General features: G+C 40.8%; 1 pseudogene; it reads left to right on the top strand.

The window, feature by feature from the left end:
- The first annotated feature begins 20,617 nt into the window (after positions 1-20,617).
- On the top strand, positions 20,618-21,378 carry LOC138810651 (insulin-like growth factor-binding protein 3 pseudogene; annotated as a pseudogene).
- Positions 21,379-22,347: the final 969 nt, after the last annotated feature.

Here is a 22,347-nt window from a genome sequence, read left to right as displayed (position 1 = left end):
CACAAACACATCATCAGGTTGTACCAGGTAATGGAGAAGGAAGACTATGTGTATCTCATCATGGAACTGGCCACTAGGGGATACCTCCTGGGGTGGATCTGAAAATTCTGCCGCCTATACGAGAATGAAGCCAGGAGGCTTGTCATACATGTTGTAAGTGCTGTTCACTACTTACACCAAACAAAATCATACATTAAGACCTTAAGTCCAACAATATCCTTTTGGACACCAAAGATTATCAAGGTCAGTGGATTTGGTCTGAGCATCTGGCTCACCCTGGAGCAGTTGCTAATGAATGTATGTGGTGCAGTGCTATTCCATCCCCCTGAAATGTTATTGGAAGAAATGATGGCCTGGTGCAGGTGTCTCACACCTGTAATCCTAGCTATTCAGGAGACCGATATCTGAGGACCATGGATCAAAGCCAGCCCGTATGGCTCTACCCTCTGAGCAGTTTCTGATCATATTAGATTTTGGTCATGTCAGTTTGGATTTAATATTTACATGAGTTTTAAAATTTTTCCTTTTCCCCTTACTCTCAGTATGTCATTTTGAAACTTTGTAGTATGTTGTTTGCTGCACTTAAAAAATAACTGTTTTCCTTTGTATCATATTAAACATGATTTTTTTTCTATTACAATTTATTATTTATTTTTGAAATTTTTTACGTTTTTTTTTCTCCATCTAGGGACTGGCAACTTTCTCAGCGCCCTTATGTTTATAATTTTTTTGAATCAAGGATTATGTTTTACAACTCAACCATAGCTCTACTCCTAGCTTTTTGCTGGCTTATTGAACATAAGATTTTAATGTACTTTTCTGGGTAGTCTGGCTTCAAACCATGATCCTCAGATTTCAGCTTCCTGAAGTACTCCGATTATACACATGAACCACAAACCGATTGTTCATTTAAAAACATGAATATGTTATTTTTTCCAATTTTTCTTTTTAAAATTTTCCTTGTTTGTTATTTTTGTTTATGTGCTAGTCCTGGGCCTACAAAACAGGGCCTGGATACAATACCAGAGATTTTTCGTCAAGACTAGTGGCTTATCACATGAGCCAAAATATAACTTGTGGCTATAATTGTTTTGTCTTGGTGCTTGAAATAAGTCCCTGAGTGCTGTCCTAGAAAGTGATTGCCCAGGGGCTAGGAAGGTGGCTTAGTGGTAGAGCGCTTGCCTTGCATGCATGAGGCCCTGGGTTCCATTCCTCAGCACCACATAAGCAAAAAGAGAAAAGCCGGAAGGGGCGCTGTGGCTCAAGTGGTAGAGCACTAGCCTTAAGCTGAAGAGCTGAGGGATAGTGCCCAGGCCCAGAGTTCAGGCCCTATAACCGGACCCCTCCCCCCACAAAAGAAAAAGTGATTGACCAGTTTGCCACTTGAGTCACAGCTCAACTCCAGTTTAATTTTTATTTTTAATTCTTGGTAGCTAATAGGAGATAAGAGTCTTATGCAAAGCCCAGCATGAATCAGTTTTCAGAAATCTGAGGATCATTGTTCGAAGCCAACCAAGGCAGGAAAGTCCATGAGAGTCTTAGCTCCCATTAATCAATGAAAAGCTGGGAGTGGTGGAGCTCTATCCTTGAACAAAACAGCACAAGTTCAAGCCATAGGACAGCACACTTATGCACACACAGAGAAAGCCTCATCGACTTTCTTGCATGGGCTAGCTTTGAACCATGATCCTCAGATTTCAGCCTGTCTTCATCTTCTCTTTGAAAATTCTATTGGTCCTGTGCCTTGACCTCTAACTCTGGGGCCTATGCTTATGCTTTTACACTCAAGGCTTATGCTTTTACAATCTCAGCCACAGCTCAAGGTTTTGTGCTGTGTAGCTGAAGATGAGTCTCAAGCACATTCCTGCCCACGCTGATTTGACACTGCAATCCTCAGACGTCAGCCTCTTCTATACTAAAGATTACACACATGACCAGCAACATTTGGGTCATTTTAAAACTTTAATATGTGCTTGCTTCCACCTTCTTTTCTTATTTTCTTCATTTTTGCTTGTCCTAGGAGTAGAAATTGAAACTCAGATGCTGTCACAGTGCATATATGGGACTAACCATAACATTTGGCTTTTGGGGGAAGTTAATTGGAGACAAGAGACTCATGTAGAGGTAGGCCAGATTCGGGAAGCTGAAAATTGAGGAAAGTCCTTAACACTCTTTTCTCCAATTAACCACTAAAAATCTGAAAGTAAGTAGGTCACTGAAGAGTGCAAGTTCTAACACCAGGATTGGCACAGAGGGAGAGAGAGACAGAGAATGATAGAGAGAGAGAGAGACAAAGAGAGAGATACACAGAGAGAGAGAGAGATCAAATGAACTCATATAATTGAGTTCAACTTTAAACATTATCCTCAAATTTCAGCCTGTTTAGCTAGAATCACAGATATGCGCCACCAATGATTGGTTCATTGAAAACTCTCCTATTGCCTCTTTCTTCTCTTCTTCTACCCTTCTTTTCATTTGTTTCATTATTTTTGTGTTTGTTGGTCCTGGAGCTTGAACTCATGCAAGGCCTGGCCTGATAAACGAGGCTGAAATCTGCCCATCATAATTTGAAAGAAGCCTGAGCAAGATAGTCCATGAAACACTTATTTCCATTCAATCATCAAAATCCTATCTCCAGTGTGGCTACCACACACAAAACAGTCTCCTGGAATTTCTTTTTTTTTTCCTTTTTTTTTAATTGTGAAAATACTGTACAGAGGGGTTACAATTACATGGGCAAGAGATAATGAGTATATTTCTTATCAAGAATTGTAGCCTCCTCCTTTGTTTCCCCTTCCCATCCCTTCCCATCCTCCTCCCACAGCCCCATACTCCCCCCCCACACACACACCAAAGTTGTAAAGTTCATTTTCGACATAACGACTTGTACATCTCATGGTTGCAATGGGTCCACCTGTATCCCTGTTTAAACGATTTGTTTTTCCCCTTCCCCTCCACAAATTATACCAACATCAAATACAGTGAAAGCAGGGGTTATACTGTGGGGGAGGGACATATAAAGCAACAAAGAAATAATCTTATAAATTTGTTAGAAACAACCGCATGAAAGAAAAAAAAAACATTTGAATACATATCTTAGGGTTCATTTCCCTAACATCACCTTATCTGACCTTTTCTGCTTGACTCAGGACACAATGGAATTCTATGCCTCCGTGAGAAAGAATGACATTACCCCATTTGTTAGGAAATGGAAAGACTTGGAAAAAATTATATTCAGTGAAGTAAGCCAGGCCCAAAAAACATAGGTCCCATGGATTCCTGGAATTTCTTGACTGGGTTTGCCATTACACTGGATCTTATATTTCAGCCTTCTGCTTTTCTAGAATTACAGACATGATCCAACAGTCCAAGGTTCTCTACTTCCAATCATTTAATTCTCTTACTGTGATCCTGAGGCTGGATCTCTGAGCCAGGGCACTGTGTCATAGGTTTTTCCTCAGGGCTGGTGCTTTCCAACTACAAACACATCCTCATTTCTTGCTTTTTTTGCTGATTAGTTGGAGACTTAGGCAATTCCCTGCCCAAGTTGGCTACGAACAACAAACTTTAGATTTCAGCCTTCTGAATCACTAGGATTAAATAGATCAACCAAAAATTCAGGGATAATTTTGAAACTTTAATTGGATTTTCTAACATCTTTTTTTCCCCTAGCCTTGAGGATTGAAATCAGGGCTTGGGCACTGTTCCTGAGCTTCTTTTACTGAAGGTGAGGACTCTATTACTTGAGGCACAGTGCTACTTCCAGCCTTTTCTATTTATGAGGTATTGAGGAAACAGACCCAGGAATTCAAACATGCTAGGCAATCACTCTACCTCTAAGCCATATTTCCTGCCATTCTTACACCGTTTTATTTGTATTTTTATTTCCTTGTGTATGCTGGTCCTGGGTCTACAAATCAGCCCAGGTGCTATCCCCGAGGGGTTTACTCAAGACTAGCAAATTAAGACATGAGCCACCGCACAACTTGTGGCTATTTTTTGATGTTGTTTGGTTTAAGTAGCTATTTAGGGTTGAGTATATGAATTCTCCTATCTGGGCTGGCTTTCAACTGTGAGCCTCAGATTTGAGCCTCCTGAGTAGGTACCATCACAGGTGTGTGCCACCAATGCTTGGCTCATTTTAAACTCTGAAATTGGCTCTTTCTTCTCCCACCCTCTTCCACATTTATTTCATTCTTTGTATGTGTGTTGGCCCTGAAGTTAATATCAAGGTCTGGGTGCTGTTTCAGAAATTATTTTCTCATTTCTGCCATTGGACCCACAGCTCAATCGCCAGGTTTTATTTTTCTTCCTTTTGGAGATAAGAGTCTCATGTAAAGCCCAGCAAGATTCAGGAGGCTGAAATCTGAGTATCATAGTTTGAAGCCAGCCTGAGTAGGAAAGTTCATGAGATTCTTTTCATCAACTACCAAGATGCTGGGAGTGGTAGAGCTCCTACACACATTCAAGCCCTAGGTTGGCACACACAGAAAAAAAAGCCCCATGTCCTTCCCTGTTTGGACTGGCCTTTAAATACTATCTTCAAACTTCAGCTTCCTGAAAGCTAAAATTATAAGCATGAACCACCAGCGCCAGGCTTATTTTTAAATCTCAAATGGTCATTTCTTCTCTTCTTTCAGTTTTGTTTTTAGTCTACTTTGAGCTGAATTATGGACCCGGAATCTTTTCCCCAGGTTTTTGCAAAATTTCAGTACTTTACAATTACTATCAAAACTTCATTTCTAGCTTTTTCTGGGTAGTTGAAGATTAGAATTTCAATCACTTTCCTACCCAGGCTGGCTTTGAGTTGTGATCCTCATATTTCAACTTCCTCAGTAGCTAGGAATACACAAATAAACTAACAACCCATGGCTCATTTTGAAATGATAATTTTCTCTTTCTCTCTTTAATAATTTGTGCTCTTTTTTCTTCGTTTTCGTATACTTTTGTGCTGGGACCTCAGCACCAGGGCCTGTGTGCTGTACCACAGCTTTCTGTTTAAGACTAGGAATATACCACCTGAACCAGAGCACAGCTAGTGTCATATTTTCGGTGACAAATGAGACATAAGGGTCTCATGGATTCTCCTACCTGGGCTGGCCTTCAAAAAATGGTGATACTCAGATTTCATCCTCCTGAGTAGCTGATAGAACATCGGTGACCTACCAATGCTTGATTTATTTAAACCTCTGTCATTGGATCTTCCATCTGCACTTCTAGCCTCTCTTTCTTTAATCCTTCTGTGATTGTCCTGGGGCTTGAACTCAGGGCCTGGTTGCTGTCCCAGAAACGGATTGCCCAATTTTGCCACTTGAGCCATAACTCAATTCCCTGGATTTCTGTTTTTTTTCTTTTTGACAATTGGAGATAAGAGTCGGAGGAAAGTCTACCATGAATCAAGCCAGGCTGAGAAGGAAAGTCCATGAGACCATGACCTCCAATTAACCACTGAAAATCTTGGAGTGGTAGAGCTCTGTCCTTGAACAAACCAGCACACGTTCAAGAAGGCACACACAAGCTGTAAGATGGCACACAGATGCACACATACATAGGATGTCTCATGGATTTTCTTGCATGCATTATCTTTGAATTGTGGATCCTCAGATTTCAGTCTCTCTTCTTCTGCTCTCCTTTGTATTGATTGCTATTTGTAATTTTTTAGTGGCCCTCCAGCTTTACCTCTGGTTCTTGGGACTGTTTCTTAGCTTTTTAACTGAAGGCTGATGCTTTACCACCTCAGCTCCAGCTCAGGGCTTTGTGCTAGGTAGCTGGGATAAGCATCTCAAGCACGTTCTTACCCAGGCTGACTTGATACCACAATCCTCAGATGTCAGGCTCTTGTGTAGTTAGGATTATACACAGGACCAACAACCCTTGTGTCATTTTAAAACTTTAATATATGCTTGCCACTTCCTTCTTTTGTTTACTTTGTATTTTTTGCATGTGTGTGCTGTTCCTGGGTCTACAAATTGGGGCTCATATTCTGTCCTAGAAGTTTTTATTCAAGGATATCCTCTATTACATGAGAAACATCATAACTTTTTGGCACCTTTTTGGGGGGTTGATTAATTAGAGACAAGAGTCATGGACTCTCCTGCCTAGGCTGGCCATGAACCATCATCCTCAGATTTCAGGCTCTTGAATAGCTAGTAAAACATTTATTAGCCACTGATGCTTGATTGATTTAAGGCTTTGTCACTCGCTCTTCCTTGGTTACTTCTACTCTTCTTTATTTCTTCTGTGCATGTCCTGGGGCTTGAACTCAGGGTCTGCGTGCAGTTCCAGAAAATATTTGCCCAGTTTGCCACTAAAGCCACAGCTCAACTTCCAGCTAAATAAGGTAGCTGAAATCTGAGGACCATGTTTCAAAGCCAGCCTGGGCAGGAAAATCCATCACCCTCTTATCTCCAATTCACCACCCAAAACCTGGGAATGCTAGGGCACTAGGCAAAGGATACTACAGAAACACACACATCACACATAGAAACACACACACACACACACACACACACACACACACACACACACACTCACACATACACACACATACACGCACAAAGTCTTCTGGACTTTGCTTTTTGGGTTGGCCTTGAAACTTGATCCCAAGATTGTTGTAGCCAGGTATCAACTACAGCCATGATCAAAAAACCCCAGGCTAATATTTAAATTTACAATTGGCCTTTCTTCACTTCTCCTACAATTTTTTAGCACTAAGAATTGAACTCTGGGTCAGCAGTTTTTTAAATTAGCTTTTGCACCAAATACAGTGCTTTAGATCTACAGTCATATCTGCACTTCCAGCTTTTGTCTAGGTAGTTGGGGTTAACAGTTTCATGTACTTTCCTGCCCAGTCTAGCTTTGAACCTAGAATGGATAGGAATACACACATGAACCAAAAACCATGCCTCATTTTTAAACCTTAGTTTTCTTTTTCCCATCATTTTTTAAGTCGTGGGGGTATTTTTGTTTGTTTGTTTGTTTTGAAATGTATGTTTAGTACTTCAACTCAGGGCCTAGGTTTTGTCCTAAAGTTTAAATTTGAGACAAACACTCAACCAAATGAGCCAAAGTACAAATTGTAGCTTATTTTTGGTGGCAAATTAGATATATGAGTCTCATGGACCCTCCTACCTGGGCTGACCACAAATCATGAATCTTAGATTTAATTCTCCTGAGTACCTTGTACAACATGTGTGAGAAACCAATGTTTGATTCATTTAAACCTCTGTCACTGACTCTTCCTTTTGTACTTCTATCCTCTTTTTATTTCTTCTGTGTTTGTCCTCCAGCTTGAACTCAGTGTCTGGGTGCTGTCCCAGAAATTTTCCCAGTTCTGCCAGTTGAACCACAGCTACACTCCAGGATTTTCTTTCTGTTTTGGTGTTTAATTAGAAACGAATATAATGTAGATCTAGACCAAATTTATGAGGCTGAAATCTGAGAATCAAAGTTGGTGCCAGCCTGGGCAGGAAAGTACATGATATCTCCAATTATAACCACTAAAAAGCTGAGATTGGTAGAACTTTGTGCAAAACAGTAGAAGTTCAAGCAACAGGACTCATACACAGACATACTTACACACACACAAGTCTTATGGACTTTCCTACTCGGTCTGGAGTTTAAAAATTATCCATACATTTTAGCCTCTTGACTAAACGGAATTACAGATATGAGCCACCAGTGATGGGCTGATTGGCTCATTGCAGCCTCAGTTATTGGTTCTTCTTTCTCATCTAGTCTTCTTTGCATCTATTCATTTCATTTTTTGTGAGTGTGCTAGTGCTGGAGCCAGAACTCATGCAAGGCCTGGCCTGTTTCAGGAGGCTGAAATATGACCATCATGGTTCAAAGCCAGGCTGAGCAGGTAAGTCTAAGATCCTTACCTCCAATTAACTGCCAAAAATCTGGGAGTACTACAATTCTAGCCCCAGGATGTCCCATAAGCAACTGTCTTCTGGACTTTCCTGCTAGAATTGGCCTTTACACTGGATACCAAAATTTCTGCCTCCTGGAGAATTACAGGCATGAATCACCAGCCCCAGGTTCTCTTCTTATTTACATTTTTGTGATCCTGAGGCTGGATCTCTGAGCCAGGGCACTATTTCATAGTTTTCTCACTCAGCCTGGTGCTTTCAACTCCATCACAGATTCACTACTGTTTTTTTTGTTTACTTCTTTTGCTGGTGATTTGAAGATAAGAGACCATAGCCCTCAGATTTAATCTATCTTAGTATTTAGGATTACACACAAAAGGAAGTGGCACTGTAGCTCAACTGGTAGAGCACTAGCCTTGAACTGAAGAGCTGAGGGACAGCGCTCAGACCCAGAGTTCAAGCCCTACAACTGACCAAAAAAAGAGTATTACACACAAAAACCAAAAACTCATGACTCATTTTGAAAATTTAATTGGATTTTTCTTATACATTTTTTAATTTCTACTTTTTCTTTCCATATGTATGCTGGGCTTGGAGCTATAAATCAGAGCCTATGTATTGTCCCAGTTCCTTTTTTTTTTTTTTTTTTTTGCCTGTCATGGAGCCTGAACTCTGGGCCTGGGCACTGTCCCTCAGCTCTTCACCTTGAGGCTAGAGCCGTACCACTTGTGCTACTTCGCCACTTCTGGCTTTTCCTGCTCATGTATTGGTGAGGAATTAAACCCAGGGCTTCATGCATGCAAGGCAAGCACTCTCCCACTGAGTCACCTTCCCAGCCCTGCCCCAGTACAATTTTAATACTAGCCCTCTAATATGTGAGCCACAGCACAATTTGGAGCTTTAAAAAAAAAAACTGTAGTGGGCTAATTAGAGTAGAGTTCATGGACTCCCCTGCCTTGGCTGACCTTGAACACTGATCCTCAGATGTGAGACCCTTGAGTAAGTAAAGTAACAAGTGTAAGCTAAATCAATTTGGCTCATTTTAACCTCTGAAATCGGCTCTCCCTTTTCTTCTTCCATCTTTCTTTTCATTTATTTATTTTATTCTTGTGTGTGCTGGTCCTGGAGCTTGATCTCAATGTGTGGGTGCTGTCCCAGAAATCATTGTCTCATTGGAGACATATTGGAGTTAGCCATTGGAGCCACAGTTCAAACCCAGGTGTTTTTCCTTCTTTTTGGTGGTTCATTGGAGATAAGTGTCTCATGCAAAGCACAGAATGTCTCAGGAAGCTGAAATCTGATTATCAGTTTGAAGTCAGCCTGCACAGAAAATTCCATGAGACTCTTCACCTCCAATTAGATGGTAGTGATCCCACCAATTAGCTGAGATTAATAGAACACCAGCCTTGAGTAAAGTAGAACGAATTCAACACCTATGACTGGCACACACAGAAAAAATGCCCCATGTACTTTCCTACATGGGCTTGCCTTTAAATGTTATTTTCTGATGAGTTCTGGGAAAATGGTGGAGGAGAAGCTGTAGGCTAAACAAGCTCTCGCATAGAAAGCAATTTTAGTGTTCCAATGAAGAGTCCTAAGCCAGAGAATCACACCTCCTGAAAGAAAGATCCCTCAATTCGTATGTAGTGACCTTTTTTTTTATCTCTTCTCACTAATTTTAATTTTATTTTATCTGATATTAGGATTGCAACTCCCGTCTGTTTATGGGGGCCATTTGCTTGGTAGATTTTGTTCCAGACTTTCTCTTTCAAAGTGTGTTTGTTTTTATGGGCAAGGTGTGATTCCTGAAGGCAGCAGATAGAAGGATGTTGCTTTGTAATCCAACTAGACAGTCTATGTCGCTTAATTGGAGAGTTAAGTCTGTTCATGTTGAAAGAACTGAGAAGTGTTTGGTAGTTTCTGCCATTTTATCCACCTTCTTGGGTGCTGCGGCAACTTGGTTCTTCCAATGGTTTTTGGATTCTCAGTTTGGGTGCAGTTTCTTTGCCTTTATTGTGGTTTTGTCGGTTCTGTCTGTGTAGGACATCTTTAAGTATCTTTTGTAGGACCGGTTTGGTGGAGATATATTTTTTTTTCAGTTTTTCTTTGCTATGGAAGGTTTTTATTTCACATTTGGTTATGAAGGAGAATTTAGCTGTTCACAGTATTCTTGGTTCATAATTTGTCTTTAGGTCATAGCATGCATCATTCCAGGCTCTTCTTGCTTTAATTTTCTCTGCTGAAAAAATGAAGTTATTCTAATTTGTTTCCTGTCATAGATGATTGATCTTTTCTCTTTGACAGCTTTAAGGATCTTTTCCTTGGTCTGAATTGATCTTGTGCATATTATAAAGTGACAGTGGGATGTCCTGCTCTCATCTGGTCTATTTGGGGTTCTAAAAGTTTCTTGTATCTGAATAGGCCTATCCTTTTGCATGTTTGGGAATTTCTCTGCTAGGATCCTGTTAAAAAAAATTTCCTAGACCATTATCTTCTGACTCTAGATGCTCCTCTACACCCATTATTCTCATATTAAGCCTTCGGTTGGTGTCTTCCAATTACTGAATATATCTATCATATTTCTGGATTTGTCTTGGATAATTGTACATTCTTTCTTTATAATATCTAGGCTGTCTTCATTCACCGAGATTCGATCTTCTGCATGGTCTAACCTACTGTAAAGACTTTCTTCTTTGTTTTTTATTCATTTTCCTTCTGATTGTTTGGCTTTGATGACTTCGTATTCTTTGTTGGAGCTTTGTTTTAGATCTTTTATGAACTTCTTTACTTCCTTAATTTGGTGTTCAGTGCTTATTCTCAAATCAATTAGATGTTTGGTTATGCTTTCTTTATACTCCCATTCCTACTGTCGGGTTAGATTCAGCATTCCTTTGTGGTCTCCCTGAATTCTTCAAGCTGTCTGTTTATGGATTCTATGAATACCTCTATTGATATTTGTTTATTCTCGTCCCTCCCTTGCAATTCCCGTATGACTCTTTGATTAGCTTCCTCATGTTCATGCAGTTCCTGTAGATCTCTTTGACTATTCTCAGCCTGCTCACTCAATTCCTGATATTCTCTTTGTCTGTTTTCAGCCTGCTCATGCAATTCCTGTATTTCTCTGATGGGTCTCAGGCTGCTCACACAATTTCTTTATTTCTCTTTGAGTGTTCTCAACCTGTTCATGCAATTCTGTATCAATCTTTGAGTAGCTTCCTAATGCTCATGAAATTACTGTATTGATCTTTGGTTTGCCTCCTCTCTCTCCCTACCATGTTCACACTGAGTCCTTGCAGGTTTTCTATCTGTTCATTCACCATGTTTCCCAGTAATATTTATAGAACTTGTGGGGGAACTCTCCTCTGAAATACACATTATCTGTTTTGTCACCTGGTTATCATGAGTGGGAGTTGAGATACCAGAACGTGCATTTTTCTTGCTTGTTCTGCCCATGTGATATGAAAGTAACACCAATTTTCTGCTAGGATAATTTTTCAAGGCATGCATCAACCAAAGTCCTGTAGTTGCACAGGCAAAAAGAACCAGATATAATCTAGTTCAACAGATACAATCTATTCAACATCAAACAACTATGGATTAATGGGCTAACAACAGCAAGGATGAATTTGGCAAACCAGAAATTATTATATAATAATATATAATAATATATAAATAATATATATATATAATATATAAATATTATATATAAATATAATAATTTAGGGACAAATGTGAGGAAAAATAAGATTAGAAGAATGTGGAGAGGTAAAAGGAGAGTGAATTTAACCAAGTTCTAATCTCAAAGAGCGAAATGGATTGGACAATGTTGTAGGAGAGAGAAAAAACAGACAAGAAAAAAATGGGAAAAACAAATATTTAAGTTTAAAAAATGAATCTTAAAAATTATCTCAGTTTAAGGTGATATTGAGAGAAGAAAAGGATACAATGAGAGGCGGGGAGGGATAGAAAGGAGATATGAATTCTCAAAAATTATATAGGTATAAAGAGATAATACTCGTATTACAGAATTTAAGACTAAGAAGTTTTGAATTGAGTAATAAAATTCTTAAATGTGTATACAATGGGGGTAAGGTCTAATATTTGATGACGGGCATATATCTGAGGATGAGCAGAACAGCAAATAAGTCACACAAAAAGAAGGAAACAGAAGAAAAAATGAAAAGAATGAAAAAGAAAAAAATAGAAAAAAAGGACCAAAAGGTCAGTAGAGATTTAAACAAAGCACACACACACACACACACACACACACACACACACACACACACACACACACACACACACACCTAAAATAAAAATTAGGAGGGGAGGAAAAAAAGATTAATAGAAAATATTTTTAAAAAAAACTAAAAATTAAAAAAGGTACAAAAAAGTGTTCTTTTTTTGGGGGTGGGGGTAAGTAGATGGGAAGATCCTGTATCTCTCTGTGTCTGTAACCAGTCTCTTGGTGGAGTCTCTAGTCTGCTTGTGGTGTTTGGTTTGCGTGTGGCTTGATTGGTTTCTTAAGTCAATTTGTTTGAACAGGAAGAAAAATGCTCTGCTTTACACAGGATTTTGTGATCCTCCTCCCAGGATAGTTCAATATGAGGGAGATCTGCTTTGAGTTTCACAAAAGAGGGAGATGGCTGTTTCCTCTAATTTGAAGATGCTGTGATGAGGCTAGGTTCTGGGTAGAGTTGAGGCCTTTCAACAAATTGTAGCTTTTCCCTGAGGGGTAGCTCTGAGACACTCACAGAGCCCAGCCTGGAGCCATTCTCAGGGTTTATGTTACTGAATTTCACTTGATTGCCTAGGCTGGTGTAGAGAGGGGCAGCCTCTGGCACTGTTTACCCAGTGAAGAAAGTCACTCCCCTCGGGGCAGAGCTTTGTCTGCCTGGGCTGGGTGACTTTTCCCAGGGATGAGCTTAGCCTGGCAGGTCAGGTCAGGTGCCTGTGACCTCCTAAATGACTTTTGTTTTTTTCCAAGGCCTGAGATAGTGCTAGCTGCTCAGCTGGGCCTTTTCAATATCAATTATAGAGATCTACGGGGGTGAGGGCGGGAGGGGTGGCCTTCCCTCCTCTGCTCCCTGAGAAGGAGTGAGTATGTCAATATTCTACTCACACTGGAGTCTTGGTTCCTCAGTTGTCTCTGGTCTGTCATCTGCAGGATGAACATATGGGCTACTTGTCAGTTCTTTCTGGTTTTAAATAGAATCCGTTCACCTGCTGTGTCTGGCACCATTGTCACAGACTCTGTGTTGTTCCTTTGGCGGCTAGGCTGCTGCCGTTGGTGATGCCACCACAGCTGCAGCTAATGGCAAGTGCTCAGATTTGTCTCCTTGCCTGGATTTTCCCTTTCTAGCCAAACTCTCTGTACTGTGATGGCACACTTGGTAATTCTCTGGCATAGGACTCTTCACTGGAACACTACAAGTATTTTCTATGTGAGAGCTTGTTTAGCCTCTAGTTTCTCCTCCTCCATCCTCCCCTAATTTGTTGTTGCTTTTTAAAAAACTGGTGCCAGTGGCTCATGCCTGTAATCATAACAACTCAGGTGGCTGAGATCTGATAATTGAGGTTTAATAACAGCCTTGGTAAGAAGATCTGTGAGACTATTATCTCATTAACTGGTAACCAAGAAACTAAAAGGGGCACTGTGGGACAAACTAGTAGAGTGATAGCCTTGAGCACAAGAGAACAGGTATTTCAACCAGGCCCTCAGTTCAAGATTCACATATTAAACAAATTTAAAAACAATTTGCGATCATTTGTAATCTCAGCATCCTCAACTAGTGGTTTATTTATAGCCAATTTGCATCTCAGTTTGTACGTATTTGGGTGGGAGAACTAAACTTATATAACAGTTTAAAAAATGAGCACAAGGGTACAGGTGGCTCACACATGTAATCCTACCTTCTCAGGAGGCTGAGAAATGAGGATGGTGGTTCAAAGCCAGCCCTAGGCAGAAAAGTTCCCATGAGACTGCTATTTCCAATTAACCACTAAAAAAAAGAGAAATGGCACAATGGTTTAAACTTGTATGGTAGAGTGCTAACCTTGAGCAAAGAAGCTCTGGGACAACACCCATGCCTTGTATTCAAGCCCCATGTCTGAAGGAAAAAATAAAGAGTTCAGGGCTGGGAAGGTGTCTAAGTGGTAGAGTGCTTGCCTTGCATGTATGAGACTTTGGGTTCGATTTCTCAGTACCACATAAGCAGAAAAGCCAGAAGTGGCACTGTGGCTCAAGTGGTAGAGTGATATCCTTGAGGTGAAGAGCTAAGGGACAGTGCCCAAGCCCAGAGTGCAGGACCCATGATGGACAAAAAACAAACAAAAAAAGAGTTCAAACAACTAAATGATGTGCACAATAGACTATACACTAAAGATGAAAGCTTAAATTAATAAATTAATAATTAAAATGATCAACATTGTTTCAATTTTGTAGGTGGTGAATGTAGCAGAAAAAGTGATAAGAAATAATGATTCATTTCTAACAACTCTTCCATTTTTTAACTCATTTAGTACTTTAAACTAAAGAGGCACATATCACTTTAGAGAAAAACAAAATTGAACATGTATTTTAGCCTGAATACCACATTTTATAATTTGCCTTTTAGTAAACAATCAGTATCTTTTCATATAAAATACTTGTGATACCTTTATTTAATACTTTAAAGCTTTCCATTATTTGGTTATATCAAAACCCATCTCTTCCTTCTTTTCCTCCTTCCATTCCTTCATATCCTTCCCTCCTTTCAATCCTAGCAATTAAACTCAGGGCTTCATGCATTTTAGGTAGTTGCTCTACAAAGTGAGCCATACACCTGCTCTTTTTGCTTTAGTCAGTTTGGTTTTTGTTGGTCATGTGGCTTGAACTCTGCGCCTTGACACTGTCCCTTCACTATTCAGCTCAAGGCGAGTGCTCTACTGTTTGAGCCACAGTGCCACTTCTGGTTTTCTAGTGGTTTATTGAGATAGGAATCTCACACACTTTCCTGCCTAGATTTTCTTTGAACTGGGATCTTCAGATGTCAGCCTCCTGAGTAGCTAAGATTACAGGCATGAGCCACCTGCGCTCAGCGCTGTTTTAGCCATTTTTATGACAGGGTTTTCTGTTTATGACGAGCCTAACCTGAATCACAATCCCTCGATGACAGGGAGGGTTGTGTGTAGCAAGTCAGATACAGTGGGAAAACAACTTTCTCTGCCCATCACAGGGAGAATTTTGGAGGACTGTATTAGAAATGTCTAGAAGTGGGTTGTAAGGAGCATTCTGCTTCCAGGATACTCTTCCCACATCCCAACATTCTAGTCCTGCCAGAAAGGTTCTATGGTAGAAGGCTCAGGATGGAGAGGGCAGACTCTCATTTTCCTTGTCACCAATCTGCCCACAGCATCGATTGTTGCATCTTAACTATTTGGATGGACTTCTACCCTGATGATTTTTATAAGCACAAGAAACTTGACATCCTGATAAAACTTACACAGTATGACAAGTTCAACACTGCCTCTTCAGACTTGCTGTTCTGCTTCCATATTCTTCTGGATCAGCTGAAGCAACGAATGACCCGTGAGACCAAGAAAAAGAGTAAGTAGTCCTTGTTTAGATGCCTTAGAGCTTGTGAGTAGGGATGGAACCTAGGTCTCAAGGGATGGGCCTGCTTGGCCAAGAGCCCTTTGTAATACCCAGCTTGACAAAATGTCCTTTTATGGATGTTCTATGCCTGGTAATGTCTGTTCCCATTTTAAAAGAACTTGGACATAACCACTCATTAGAAACACCCTACCTTCTCATCAGTGTTCAGTCCAAACTCAAGTTCTACAGCTTCTCTTATTAAATCCTATCAAAGTTTAGTCACACTTTAACTTCTAGAGTCTACTCTCTAAGACTCTTGTACCTATTTCCATTCTTATGTTTGTGTCACTAGAGAACTTCCTGCTGAACTCCAGATAAAGAACCCATCAGTGATGTCTCCTGTGGTGACTGATGGAGATTGGAAACCAACACTGGACTCCAGAAAGCATGTGAACATAGAGGCTTTTTTCAATGTGTAGAAAGGCCCAAGTAGGTTTTGAGTCCTGTGGACATTCCACTGGTTCTTACCTCCACATGTGATGTAGGTGTACCTGCACATACCACCAAGGAAGAAGATGATCCAGAATGTCTTCCATTCATATTCACAATTCACCTAGATCCCATCCAAACCAGTAAAAAAGTATTGGTCTTGGAGTGCAGGGTAAATGTGTGCAAATGGAAAATGACCCCAGTCTATGTTCAGGAAAACCAATAAGTTAGGTCCAAAGTCTAGATTCAGTTGAGGAAAGGGAATCTGTCCTCACAGAATATCCAGACCAATCTGTCCTGCTGCTGGGGATCCAATTTCCAATTGAGAAATAAGATCGGTCGCTCCCTAGACTCAGGAAGAAAATGCTGCCTTTAATAAGGAAGTAGATCCTTTTGAGGACGCTGAGGCAGAATTTGTTTCTGAAGGCAACTTAAAAGACAATCCAGATTTAGAGATTGCTTCCACATTTCTTTAGAAAATCTTTATATTTATTTTTGGTCCTGATTGTTGTAAAATGATCATTCTAGTTATTTTTCTAACGTTATTAAAATGTCAATGTTTATGTTATGTAATACCATTCATGAGTCTTAAATGTGGTTTTCTTCAACCTACAATGTAAAGCACCATGCACATGTGTTCTGTGTGTGGGAAAACACAGAGTGACAGGGGGCTGAACAAGAGACCCTACTGGATATAAAGGGAACAGTTAAATGCACAGAGAGTTGCAAGGAAGCCAGGCCATGCCTGCATGGGTGATAAGGTAGCTACAAAAGCTCTAGGACATACCAGATCAGATGACCTAGAAAGATGGTCTGTCAATTGGGACAAATGCTACAATACTTATAGTATGTGGGACTTTCTTCCTACAATGAGTTCAAACCTGTGTGTATATTCATTGTGCTTTGGGAAATATTGAAGAAAAATTTGGCTCCAGTGACATAAAAATTTTACTTAGGGCTCAATTTATTTGACAAAATACATAGGAAATATCAACACTGGAAAGTATAAGCCATTATCAATAGAAGAAAGAAGGCTTATATAGATGGACAAACACAAAATCAGGAAGCAATTAAATCAGTTATATGGAAATACATGTTATATTCATTACATTTTATATAGTATATTATATGATATATAAGATCAAATACAATTTTTCATACTACAAGGGCTTTTAACCTTTTCAATCTTAAGTATTCTTTTTCACATAATATTAGTGTAAAACATTATTGGGGAAAGTGGTAATATACCTTTGATTATAATTATATGAATATATATTTTTGTGTTTCTAGATATAACATTGATTATAAATAGATGAATAAATATAAACATATATTTGTATATCTGTCTATGAGGTGAATATAATGAAACAGGCTACACGATATATAAAAAGGCAGTTATGAATTAGTATATGAGACTCAGGCCTGTAATCCTAGTGATGTGGGAAGCTGGGTTCTGAGTTTTAGTTTCTCTTACCCCTATGTAATTAGATTTTCAGAGGAGACCTGGTCCCTCGAGTGTAGCCAAGAAACACGTATGCAGGAATATCACACTCTGTGACCCCAGAGGAAAGTAAGTAGAAATCAGGACAAACATTTTATTCTATGACAGTCTACTCAGTTCCTGTGCCAAGATGGCCATCTGTAGAACATCAGATGGAAAGTTGGCATTCCCTCCCAAAATGTTTTTGACTATCCTGAATTAAACCTTATTTCTCTTCCCAAGCTACAAACACATAGAAATATGCCAAGGGCTCAAGAGAGATGGAAAAAGACTTACAAATACATAAAATTATATACTTTTTTGGGGGGGAGTCTGGTTGTCAGCTTGAATTCTGGGCCTGGGCGCTATCCCTCAGCTCTTCAGCTCAAGGCTAGCGCTCTACCACTTGAGCCACAGCACCACTTCTGGCTTATTTTCTTTTTGCTTATATGGTGCTGAGGAATTGAACCCAGGGCCTCAAGCATGCAAGGCAAGCACTCGACCACTGAGCCACCTTCCCAGCCCCCAAATTATATACTTTGTTTCAGTCATTCAATGACAAATCATCAAAGGCATATCTTGAATTTTTCTATTTTTAATGGAAATGGGAATATAAACTGAATGCATCAGGGAGTAGGTGATAGTTTGGATGCTGAGTTGTGGAATGTACTTCTGGGCATGGGAGACACTTGCCTTGGAGAACTTGTGTGGGGTTGCGTCTCCTCACACAGCTTCACAAAACAATGCCCATAACTTGTATGATGTCATAGCCATCTTTCCATAGCAGCAAATAGATGTCAGGCACTGATATTGCTCTAAGGTTGATTAAGCAACACAGAAAGGCACAAAGAACGAGAGGGAATGACTGCTAGCAACCAGACATCAGCTTCAAGAGCTGTCCTGACCAGAAGCTAGGATAAATTGAGCTGGAGAAGGCTAATCCCCATGCAAGGCTTCTGAGCACTAAGGACCAGGCACTATTATAGGTGTTGGAGAAACAAGTGAATGTGGCTCTCTCCTCATCAATTTCATGCTGAAAAGAAAACCAGAAATCATAATGATAATTTCTATAAATCAGAAACATGACATTGATAATTTCATGGCAACAACTTCACAGTGGGTATGTGAGGACATATCCCTGAGGAGGAGATAGTTAATCTGAGAGCCATCATCCATGCAATTAACTAGAAGCAGATACTCCAAGCAGTAGGAACAACAAGTACATCCCTCAGTGATGGGAAAGGACGTAACTTGCTTCAGAAAAGGAAAACATCACTGACGTGTTTGCTTGTGAAGTAAGAAAAGAAGGTACAACAAAGAAAAAAAAGATCAGACATGATCGGAATAAATTATATAGATATTGGATGCTCCGGGTTACAAGAAGAAAAATTCTGTTATTCTAAATCTGACATGACCCACTGGAACCAAAGTGCTCAAATAGTAGCTAGACACATCTGATTCACCTACAGAATACTTTTAAAATGTGATTCTAGCCAGGCTCTGGTGGCTCACCACTGGAATGCTAGCTACTCGGGAGGCTGATACCTGAGGATCAGGTTTGAAGCAAGCCAAAGAGGAAATTTGGAAAGACTGATCTCCTATTAACCACCAAAAAATTATGGACATGAAGCTGTGGTTCAACTGGTAGAGCACTAGCCTTGAGAAAAAATTAAGGGACAACACCCAGGGTTTAGGTTCAAATCCCTGGACTTCACAAAACAAAAATGTCAACAAATAAAATTTCATGCTCAGTCGATCATCACTTAACATTCTACTTCAATGTATTTGGTATGAGCCTAGGAAGTTACATCCTTAGCAAATGCTCTCCCCTCATATTCTGCTTCATTACCAGTATTCAAAGCCCTGGCATTACCAAAGTCTCCTCCCAGTTAGCATAGCAGTCTACCACTGGGAATTAATAGATATATTTTTATTAATCATAATCTATACACACACATCAAATGAGTAGTAGCCACAGTCCATTATTCTGAATGTTTTTGCTCCCCCTTTGAGTTAATAAGCCTTACCATTAAAACTATAGAATACTTATCAAATTAAATCAACAGTCATCATTCTTCCACCCAATCTTGTAACCTAAGTTATGTGGGTTTTTTGGTTTCTTTGATGTTGGTGCCCTGTATCTTGTATATACATTTCTCTAGCTTTGGGAGGTGAAGGGAAAAAAACCAAATGCTTAACTCGGGATACAGTTTGACCCATTTTAACAATGAGATCAAGACACTATGTTCAAAAACGAACTTTACAATTTAGGCAGGGAGTGGGGAGGGGGATGGAAAGGAATAGTTGTGGAGGTGGAAGGGTAGGGATGGTAGGGGAAAAACAAAGGAGGAGGTAACAATGCTTGAGAGGAAATGAACTCATTACCTACCTTATGTAACTGTAACCCCTTTGTTCATTATTTTTACAATGAAAACATATTAAAAAAGATGAAAAGACCCAGAAATAAATTTACATACTTACAATCATCTGATATTCGGCAAAAGAGCGAAAGATGTAATGTGAATAAAACATAGCCTTGCTGGGTGCCTGTGGCTCATGCCGTTAATACTAGCTACTCAGAGGCTGAGATCTGAGGATGGTTGTTGAAAGCCAGCAGGGACAGGGAAGTCCATGAGACTCTTAGCTCCAATAAACCACAAGAAAATGGGAAGAGGAACTGTGGTTCAAGTACTAGCCTGGAGATGAAATGCTGAGGGGTAGCTCCAAGGCCCAGAGTTCAAGCCCCACGACCGACAAACACACACACACACACACACACACACACACACACACACACACACACACACACACACACCACCACCACCACCACCACCACACACACATACACATACATCATAGCCTCTTCAACTATTGGTGTTGGGAAAACTGGATATCCATAGACAGAAAACTAGAAGTGGATCTCTGCTTGCACTAACATCAATTCAAAATGGATTAAGTACATTAAAACCAGACAGAATAAGGGTGACATTAGAACTTATAGGTACTGAGGTGCGATATGGGCAGCTGCACGGCCCAGCACCGGTAGTTGCGCTCCAGATCCCGCAATCTCGCACCGCGTGCCTCCTCCCCATAACCACTTACTCCAGTTGGCCACTGCGATGGGCACCATGCATCTGGCGCGCCCCACGCTCTGGGTAGCTCTGCTCACTGTCCTGGCCCTGTTCCTTGGGCCGCTGGTGATGTGGCCCCGTCGTGTGCTGAGAGTCCTGCAATACGAACTCGCTGGCCCAGTGCACACCTCCGCCTGCCGCGCCCGCGTGTGCTGAGCTGGTGTGTGAGCCAAGCTGTGGCTGCTTCCTGACATGCACACTGCGGGAGGGCCAGCCATGCCGTGTCTACAACAAACCCTGCAACTAGGGGCACAGCTGCCAGCTGCCAATGGCTGAGCCACGCCTGCTTCAGGCACTGCTGTATGGCCGCGGGTTCTGCGCCAACTCCAGCGTTCCTGGCCACCTGAACGCCGACCTGCTGCCTGTGCCCTCTGCCTCAGGAAATGCTAGTGAGTCGGAGGAGGACCAAGGCAAGGGTAGCCTGCCCCGCCGAGCACACTAGGGTGCCTGATTCCAAGTTCCATTCCATTCACTCAAAGCTGGATATCATCAAGAAAGTTCCCGTGAAGAACTACCAGCGCTACAAAGTCGACTATGAGTCCCAGAGCACGGACACCCAGAACTTCTCCCCAGAGTCCAAACGGGAGACAGAATATGGTCCCTGCCTTAGAGACATGGAAGATATTCTGAATCACCTGAAGTTCTTCAATGTGCTGAGTCCCAGGGGTGTGCACATCCCCAACTGCGACAAGAAAGGACTTTATAAGAAGAAGCAGTGTCGCCCCTCCAAAGGCAGAAAGCTGGTGCATGGAGAAGTATGGTCAGCCCCTCCCAGGCTTCAATAGCAAGGGCACGCATGACGTGCACTGCCTCGGCATGCAGACGCAGTAAACCTCACTGCATCAGTTTAATTGTAGCTCCAATACACTTTACTTTGCACAAAAGACTGCCATGGACAGAAAAACACCTGGCTAGAGCCTCAACTTATATTTCTTTTTGTGAGGAACTGTTTTTTGTGTTTTTTTAAAAAGAAAATCCAAGGTTAGACAGAGATTTTTGAAATGTCTATTGTTCCTTTAAATGGTAAACTTGAGCATATTTGCACTTTTCAGTAGTCAGAAAAGAAAATATTTTTCTGTTGCTTTCTGTAAAATAACATACTCCTGCCGAAAGCAGCGGACTTGATCCCCTTCTAGAATCCTCTCCATATCTGCCCACTGGAACAGCTAACCTTCCACCTCCCTCACTTCAGTGGCTATTGTAGAAGACATCTCCTCGTTGCCCTTCACCCTGCTCAGGCCTCATGGAGAACAGGAAAGTCAGAAACTCCAGTCACCTGGTCACATCTCTACCATACACGAGACCCCTGGCCATCCTGGTCCTATCTTTGATTCCAAGGCCTGGACCCCTGGGCCACAAAGTTTCTTCATTATCTGCAAGTGACTTGATCTGCTTGGAAAATACTGGAGAGATTGAGGTGGAATCTTAACTGACCAAGAAAGTTCTATAAAACTGACCAAAAAAGTTCTAGCACATTCTGGGAAACTTGTAAATGCAAATTTTTCTGACCTCCCTCCATCAGGCAGCTTTTCAAGGATGGAACCCAGTGGAAGGCCCAGGGTTGCCTTGGCTGTGGTCCAGCAGGGCATGGGGGAGGCTGGGAGTGTACCCCACACCTCACAGGCCTCACCAATAATGGAGTAATCGCTTTGGAGGCAACAAAAACAGAATATTTTCTAATTTAACTTCTAGTTTGGGGTTGAGGATAATAAGCTATTCAAAGGCAAAAGTTTATTTTCACCCCTCATCTTCATTCTTGACCTAAGAAAACAATGGTGTTTAATGTTATCTAAACAGGAA

This window comes from Dipodomys merriami, unplaced genomic scaffold, assembly GCF_024711535.1.
Source record: "Dipodomys merriami isolate MVZ:Mamm:240054 unplaced genomic scaffold, mDipMer1.0.p SCAF_504, whole genome shotgun sequence".
Taxonomy (NCBI): domain Eukaryota; kingdom Metazoa; phylum Chordata; class Mammalia; order Rodentia; family Heteromyidae; genus Dipodomys; species Dipodomys merriami.
This window is presented reverse-complemented; position numbering and strand designations above follow the sequence as displayed.